The sequence below is a fragment of the Vicia villosa genome, linkage group LG2 (genome assembly GCF_029867415.1).
Source record: "Vicia villosa cultivar HV-30 ecotype Madison, WI linkage group LG2, Vvil1.0, whole genome shotgun sequence".
In the NCBI taxonomy this organism is placed as follows: Eukaryota; Viridiplantae; Streptophyta; class Magnoliopsida; order Fabales; family Fabaceae; genus Vicia; species Vicia villosa.
The window spans coordinates 170,106,666-170,116,004 of NC_081181.1; the positions used below are offsets into that span (position 1 = coordinate 170,106,666).

Here is a 9,339-nt window from a genome sequence, read left to right on the forward strand (position 1 = left end):
GAAAATATGATAAATGAAAGAGAATAATAATTTTAACAAACTATTCTTATTTGTGTATTTTTATTATCATCAATGTAATAGGAGAGAAATAATAAATTAAAAATATTAATTAGACGGTACAATGAGAAGATAAAAGCTAAAATTGTATTGAAAATTAAAAGTGACATTTATTTTAGGATACATAATTTTTGTAAGTATGACATTTATTTTAAAACAGTGGAAGTAATTCATTTATGCAAAAAGTTGTATTGACATATTTATAAAGATGATATTGCTCATTTTAGTGTTTTTATTTTTTATTTGAAACTCAGAACAACATTTTAATGATTGAATCATGGAAATAATTTTAGGGTATTTGTTTTCAAGAATCATGAAAAAAAATGGTGTACTTTGAGTTTAAAATGTATTATGCATGTGTGTGAGAATATTTTCATACGACGCGAATGAAAAAGCTAAAAAATACTTATCAGTAAATAAATGTGAGAGAAATTTTTTGGTTTAAATGTAGTTTTGACCCTTCAAATTTCTCAATTGCTTTATTTTGGTCTCACATATTTCAATTGTTTGATTTTGGTCCCCCAACTTTTCTAATTGCTTGATTTTGGTCCCCTAAGTTTCAATTGCTTGATTTTGGCTCTTCAAATTTATCTTCTTTTGCATTTGATAGTTCCCTAATGACATGTAGACTAAATTTCTCTTTTTTTGTTATTTTTTTTTATAATTTTCTTCTTTACAATTCTATTTTTCTTCTCTTTTTAATAGTTAAGCTTTGAATGTAATATTTTAAAAAATTTAAATATTTAATTCAACTTAAAATATACGGACAAGCATCCTTTATCCCTTATAAAAAATTGAAATTCTATATGGCTAATAGTATTGCTAGACTTTGAGACTTTATGCTTAAATATGAGGGAGTTATTGGACAAAGAGTTTGTTATTTTAATTAGGTAGTGGTCTATTTTTTTGTTAAAATAATTTATCATTAGGCATAAGTTGAATGAAATATTTAAGATTTTTTTAAATATTACATTCAAAGTTTAACTATTAAAATGAAAAAAAAAATTGTAGAGAAGAAAATTAAAAAAGAGAGAGAGAGAGAGAGAGAGAGAGAGAGAGAGAGAGAGAGAGAGAGAGAGAGAGAGAGAGAGAGAGAGAGAGAGAGAGAGAGAGAGAGAGAAAGTAACAAAAAAGAGAAATTTAGTCTACGTGTCATTAGAGGACTATCAAATACAAAAAGGAACAAATTTGAGGGGTCAAAATCAAGCAATTGAAACTTGGAGGGCTAAAATCAAGCAATTACAAAACTTGAGGGGTCAAAATCAAGATATTGAAACATGGGGGACCAAAATCAAGCAATTGAGAAATTTAGGAGGGCAAAACTACATTTAAGCCAAAAAATTTCTAAAACATTCTAAAGAGCATACTTTGGTTCGTTCTTAAGTGAAATTTATTAATCATTAGAGCACAATCACTTAGTTAAAGAGAGGGATTTGGATCATCTCTCCAAAAAATTCCCTACATCAATCTAGCATTTAATTTTTTTATTTCTCTTTAATATTCCAAATAATTAAAAGTTGTCGTGATGATAACGGTGATTGATCGTACCTGATCAGAGTGGATTGTCAATGGTCGGCAACCTGTTGGACTTTTGAGAATGGGAGCAGGTGTACCTGCAAGGCACTCCGATGTCAAAGTAAGAATGAGAGCAAACAGAGCGCAAGTACAAGAGGTTAGAGTGATAATGATCAATAACTGGCCCTCTGGTGAAAGAGGGTATTTATAGCCTCCAACGTTGCGCCAAGATTCCCTATTTTGGGCTGGATTATTGGAGGCCCAGAAATAGGAAACTGCCAAGATCCTATGTGGTAGGGTAGAGTCAGCAAGTGACTCATATCCTCGGTGAACCGATCTTAGGGTTCGGGAGTAGATGACCGAGTTTCTCGCTGGATGGTTGACCGCGTGTTCTTTGTGGGCACGTGGGTTTGATGCTCCAAAGGTCGCAATGGGACGTGTGCCCAATTGGGCTTGGATCTCGAATTGGGCATGGTCGACTATGGGCTTGTTCGACCTAGACCAGAACAGGAGCCCCCTAAGTCATTGTTTATGTTTGAAGTAATGACTTTGAGTCGTCTCAGTCGTGCTCGTGATGTCACTTCTCATTTGTGATTTTGATTGATCCATGAGCGGGTTGTTAGAATAATATTTGGTTCTACATCTTTGAAATAGTTTTGATGATACACATATTTCTAATAAGAACATATATGCTCCCTAATCGATTATTTGTGTTTTAGAAGTTCTGAAGCAGAAAACGAAGCAGATGGTTGCATTGAGGGAAGCTTATAAGAAGAAGAAAGTCTGAACTTTAGTCTCTCAGAATCAGGAGGCTTCATCAAGAGAAAGGTTTACAAGAATAAGAAGATATAATCTCTGAAGGAAGGTTATAAGAACAATAAGTTCTAATGACTTTGAAGGAAGTCTACAAGAACAAGAAGTATTTGTCATTTGATCTCCATACTAAGAAGATCATGTTCTGAAAGTTACTACAACAAGCTCTCCAAGATCGAAGTAGTAAGGCTGTCAATTGCTCGGGTTTTGACTGTGATTTCTCAGAAGCAGAAGTTCTGATAAAACTTGATAAGGAAAACGCTTCTTGCACCAAACGATGACGTAATGGTCTGATACATTATCTTCTGATACTTAGTTTCGTTACAAGTCATTAAATTCAAGATCTTCTATTAACGGCTGGATCATCAATTCTATAGGAAGTCTTAAATCATATTATTTCAACAATCCAAAGGTAAAAAGTGTGTCTCTCAAACGGTTCAAAAGCTTCACTATATATTGAAGACACTACTGAAGTTACGAAGTAGAATACTCACGCAACAGCTATCACAAAATCTCATTTTGTTATTATTTTTTGTGCATTGTTCTTAAACATTGTGTATATGTCATAGTTGTGATACAGCTTATTAGAAGCATATTTGTAAACACATAAGATTAAATTTTGTTGTGATGTTCCTTGAGAAACCGGGTTGTGGTTTATCTCAAGAAGACTTTGACGGTTTGCATTGTGAAAGTTGTTGTAATCAAGTTTGATTTAGTGGATTAAGTCCTCGTAAGAGAGAGGCAAAATTACCTTGGCGGGTGGACTGGAGTAGTTTGAGTTCAAACGAACCATGATAACCAAACATGTCTTAAGTTTTTATTTTATCAAAAACCCAATCCAACCCCCCTTATTGTATTTTTCGAACCTTCACGGGCGACTCGATGTAGGTCAAGGCAACGTCCTCGGTACTTGCGAGTCCACAACGAGGTAATTTGATTGAATATTTGTCTTCGCTATCATGTCGGGAAACTGAATCTTTGGCTAGTCTTGTTCTTTGGGATACGTTCGCGGGGAGTCATGAGGACATTTGTTGACGAGGAGACGGAGAGTCGCTATTTTCCATTGAAATGTGAATCATTTTAATTGGATCTGCAGTATACCTAGGAATGCAAAATGTTGCCTTGGAATGGTAACACGTTAGAAGGACAATGTCACGTGTGGCGGCTAATAAATGTGCCATCATGACCTAGGATAGTCTAGGTAATGATGGCATTCCTTCACGCTTCCCCGTATGGTTCTGATTATAAAAGAGGTGAAGAGGATCATTTGAAATATTTATAAGTTTTCTATATTTACTCTGCTCTATTTGTCTTTAAGCTCCAAAGTTCTTTATGTTGCTGAGTTGCCACTTTCTTCCATCATAGTTCTCGTGTAATCAAGTAATTGATTCCACTCTTTATCCTTGTACATTTATGTTAGGATTTTACTTCCTAGGATTTTCATATCTGGATATTTCTAGAATTTTTATGTAGTCCTTCGTTGTAGTCTTATATGTTTCCCGATTTATATCCATGAATATTTTATGCATTTCCCGATTTAACCATGAACATCCCGAGGAGATTTGTGAGTTTGTTGAGTCGAGCTTCCCCATTTCACGCGGGGAACCTCTTGCCTTCCTCGAGGTGCTCATGAATGTGTCGATGAGGGCCATGAATCTCCTGATGAGGTTCATGAGTTGTCTGAGGAAGTTTTGCAACCTTCTGAGGCTGTTTAAACCTATTCTGCCCGGTGGGATCTATGAAGCAAACGAGGCGCCTGTTATTTTTTAAATGTTAGGATGCTCCACTGTCGGGGATGTGCTCTCCTATTTCTCCTTGCGCTTTCACTTGATTTGTGGTGGAAAGGGGGATTTGATTCTAGTCGAATTCACTTTTTCCTCTGCTTTTCAAGTAAAATAGCTGAAAACCAACCCGAGAAACACATCCATGATGAGGACTTCGCAGGTGTTTCTTCCCGTGCATTTTTTCTGTGGAGCAGTGGTTGTCCTCGGGAGGGGAACATTCGCGGCCTTTCTTAGAGGCTTTTCTTTCCAGCGCGGGGCCTCGAGTTCGATGTTTGGGGGAGATGCTTATGTATTCTGCCTTGTCAGGTCCTCGGTTAGGGGAACCCTTTCGCCAAGGAGAAAGTGTGTGTGATCTTCGACGATGATACCTCCTGGAAAGAAAGCGGGAAGACGAGGGGGAACATGATCGATGGCGTCTTCATGGGGGAGATCGCGATCGTTGTCTTTTCTCTAGATTATCGATTCGTTCACTCTGCTGCTGAATGAGACGGTTGGTTTTGTCGAGGGCAGCGAGTACGAGAGCGGTGGTAGGATCGACATTCTCAGGGATGGGAACGTCAATTTGCTCATAGTTGCGCTCTTGCTGGCCTCCATGTCACCGAGAGGTGTGAGAGGAGGAAGAAGCGGTATGTCCGTCTTTGGAGTCGGCCTCGTTGTCTCGGGTTTAGACCTGATCATTATGTGCGGGTTAAGGCATTTCTTGTCTCTGTCAGTTCTACCTGTCGGTTACGGGCTGCTGCTGTTCGCGCCTGATGCGATCTTGCCTTTCGATCGTGGCAGCGTGGATTAGGGGGTGGACGTTGAAAGGTTCGGGACCTCGGTTATTGTTGTTGCCGACCATGATGATTGTAGGATGAGTTTGTGCTTTGGTCTTTGTTTCAGAAAAGACGGGGAAGCAAAGATTCCCACAAACGGCGCCACTGATCGTACCTGGTCAGATGGATCTTCAAGGCCTGCAAGGATCTGGATCTTCTGTGAACTGGAGGATGTACCTACAAGGTACTCCGATGCCAATGTGAGAAGAGGGAGCAATCAGAGTGCTAGTACAAGGTAGAGAAAGGATGAATGAAGGTACCTGACCCTCTAGTGAAATAGGGTATTTATAGCCCCCAGCGTTGAGCCAAGATCTCGCTAATGGACTGATGCCCATGCCCATTTAGGAGACTGCCAGGATTCCAGGAAGAAATATTGGAGACCAATATGTGGTCTTTGTCTTGGTCAAACACTCCGAAGTTTAAGGGAGACGCGGTCTTTCAGGGACTATGTGGACTCCGTATTATTCGGGGGGTTAGATGTGAAGGGGCCCTACAAGGAGGAGGGTCCTCGGCACAAGGTCATGTGGAAGAGAGTCCTCGGCGGAAGGGACGCTCGCGGAGAGCATGCCTGGAGAGGCGGATTTTGACGAGGAGAAAAGTCCTCGTCAGATGTGATGCACACGGGGAGCATAATATACCGAGCACGTGCTGCAGCGCTCCAACGCTATTGGGCTTCCAAGCACGTGTTCGCTCCTCCAGGACTTAGAGACGTTTTGGGCTTCCAAGTCTAATTGGGCCGAAAGTAGATTGGGCTGAATCTTGGCCCAATTCGGAACAGTTGAGTTCTTGGATGTTATTTTGGCAATGAAAGTTGCTAGTGATAGAGCTTGGTCCAAGCTCTGGATTGAAATGAATTTGATAAATGTGGTTCAAGCTTTTCACCGAAACTCTTTGGTGCCTTGGAAAATCAAACATTAGTGTTTTAAAAGTATCTCTTATTTTGCCCATACAAATCTTTTTATATCTCACATATATAAAGAAGGGAACTCTTCTGCTGATCACATGGCCAACTTGGATCTCACTTGTAACTTCCTTACCATTTTTGACCTCATTCTTATGGACATTAGGAAAGATTTTGTACAAAATTGACTAGGAATTCCTTTTTTTAGATTTTGTTCCTTTTGATGTGCCACTTTTGGGCTCCATTCACCTTATAAAGCTTCTTTTTGCTTAATATATACGAGGCTTTCAATTAAAAAAAAAACTTAGTTGGTTAGCAATGAGACATTATATTATCTTGCGAACTAAGCTAATATGCTTTTGAGTATTATTATTTCATATTATATTTTTATTAAAATATTATTTTAATATATATTTTACTGTCACTAAGGTTAATTTTATCCTAACATCCGAACCTAAAGCCACACATTTGGAAAAAATTACTGAGACGTTTCAATGATATGAGAGTATTTAGTGCTTTTGTTCTCAATTATTTTTCTAACTATTTCACGATCTTCCTACATCTCGCTATGGCCGGACATAATCATTAGAGTTGGCAACAACTTTGAAAAACTTTCTGACTAGTATACATTCGACAAGCCTTAGGGAAAATTGTATGGGCTTACCAAAGTTCCTATATTAAAGCCCAATTACACATAGTCCTAATGGAGATGATCCAACGTATAAAGTCAACACATGTGAGATTCAATTTACATTTTTTTTATTTCCATTTTTCATTATATCCATCTTAGGCCCCGTAACTGACTTGGTCATTAGAGTGTAAATCTTACATGTCTTCTCCACATCACTGTCACCGGTTCTAGAGCCCTACGTCATTAGCCAACACTAATTTTAATAAATAGATTTGTTTCAATTTTAATGTTAGAGCCCATTTTTATTTTTTATTTATATTTTATATTGGATTTTTAAATTATGTTTTTAGGTATAAATCACTATTTTTTTAAAAAATTAATTAACAAGAAATTTTTAAATTATTTTATTATATTGTGTCGTGAAATATTATATTAAACTTAAGACAAGATATGATAGAGTTATTCTTCTATCGTATCTTTTATGATCTCTTATAATGTACAGCAAACATATCTTGTAGATTTGGTTCAGGTAAAAATCCAATTAGATGAAATCTAATTCATTAAATTTTGACCAGTTTTTAGATATTTAAATTATTTAATAAATACATCAATCTATGCATAATAATAATAATAATAATAATAATAATAATAATAATAATAATAATAATAATAATAATAATAATGATTTAAATAATTAATTGTATTTAAAATCTATGAAAGTGTATATAAATTAAATTAATAAATATATTTAAAATAATAATAAAATATATGTATTTAATTTGATTTGATTTTTAAAATCTGAAAATCAAAATCTAATCACAATGATTTTTTCGTATAAGACATTTATTTTAAATAACATGCTAGTATGTTTGATGATTGTTTGTAAAAAGTCTCAAAATCAAAATCTCAAAACCTCAATAGTAACATCATGGTAGTTTATCCTTCAAAAAGGAGAAGAACTTCCGGTTTTCCTTCAAAGGTATTCTCATTCATTCCCTCTTTTCTTCTTCATTTTTGTTTTCTCAAAAGGCTTCTTTTTTTCTCTTCTCACTTCACTATCCTATGTGATATGTTTTGTGGCTATAGACAAAGATTACAGAGATGACTCAAAAATTTGGCAGAGAGATTAGTGTTTTTGAAACTTTTTCAATTTCTCCAATTCAACATCATGCACCACACCAAGCTAATAAACTTGTTGGTATTCTGGAAGAAGACGAGACCGACGAGTTCTACGACTTCACTGCTGCCGATTATTACAAACTCTTGAGTACTAAAAAAGAAGGTAAATCCATCATTGTCTTTTTTTTTATGAATGTAGAACTGATTATCATTAATTAACCCCTTCATGACATTGCTATCTAATTTAATGATGAACAGATAAATATCTGAGGACTCGGAAACTCCGCGAAGCATATGAGGCAGCTCGCAGGTCGAAAATAACAAAGGTAATTAGACTTTTCACAAATCAGATCAATAAGATTTTCAAGGATATTGAAATAAATTCGATCAATACGAAACAAACTTATTTTGTCATTTGGTTTTGTTTTTGTTTTTAGGCTGTAATTAGAGTTCGCTTCCCGGATAACCATACATTGGAAGCCACATTTCATCCATCTGAAACAATCCAAAGTTTAATCGATCTTCTTAACAATGTGATTGCACAACCACATAAGCCCTTTTATTTATGTGAGCATTTCAACACTGAATTGTTTTGGCTAGTACATTAGTATATATAATTGTAAACTGATAGTGATCATGTCCTGAATTTCAATTAATCACATGTTCATGTTTTTAAAATATAGATACTACTCCGCCCAAGAATCTGATTAAAGACGTTTCTCAGGATTTCTACACTGCCGGATTTTGCCCTGGCGCCATTGTGTACTTTTCGTATGATGTTTCAAAAGGTGATAGCAACGGCGATTGCCCTTACCTACTAGAAGAAGTGATGTCTTTGAAGAATGCTTACGATCAAGGTCAGCCATCAGAGTCATTACAGTTTGAACTGATGTCTATTGAACATGTCGCGCGAGTTCCTTCCGTTGAAGAACGAAAAAACCTGCTGAGAAAAAGATTGTTAAGCCAAAGTGGTTGAGAATGTGATATCAATTAGGTTAAGTGGTTAATTGATGGAGAGAACATGTTCTGTGCATGAATGTATGTTTCTTCAAAGTTTTTCATTTTGTTAATTTTATCTTCATAGATAATGTTAATTGGCTTGTGGATCTTAACTTTGTGTATCATGCTAAATCTAAAAGATTGCACAAAAGTTTCTTTGCTCTTTCAAAATTTCTTGAGTAGAGATTCTTTTTCCGGTAATGTCATTTAATTTTTTTTTTATGATCTCATAAAGATTGAATTCTTTCTTTGTAGCTCATATACTTTTGTTGTAATAACTTTTTCTGTCTATTTGTTAGATTTTCTGTCTACTTCACACCATTTCAAATGTAAAGACACTTTTTAATTTATGATTAGTTGTTGACTGTAATTTCATTCATTCCATAATTAATTTTGAAAGATAGAACAAAATTGGAGAGATGGAATGGAAGTATGTTTGACAACTCAACCTTAAACCTGGTTTATGAGGGGCATGATCTTATGGCAATGTAAAATGAATAGTTAGTGCTAACATTTCCCAATGCTACAGTTGAAATTCATAATTGTAGTTTTCATGTCATAAACTCTTGGATATCCAACTGTTATTAGCGAATTCACTTTACTTTAAAAGGTAAATTTTCATTTCCCCGTTGTTAAGTACCGTAGGCAGCTTTGCACGAACCCGCATGATTTGTAGTGATATATACGAACTCGTTGTTGTCTTTA

The 9,339-nt window shown here is 35.8% G+C and overlaps 1 pseudogene; it reads left to right on the forward strand.

Annotated features, from left to right (window-relative positions):
• Positions 1 to 7,564: 7,564 nt before the first annotated feature.
• Positions 7,565 to 8,619, forward strand: LOC131647408 (plant UBX domain-containing protein 1-like; annotated as a pseudogene).
• The last annotated feature ends 720 nt before the right edge of the window (positions 8,620 to 9,339 follow it).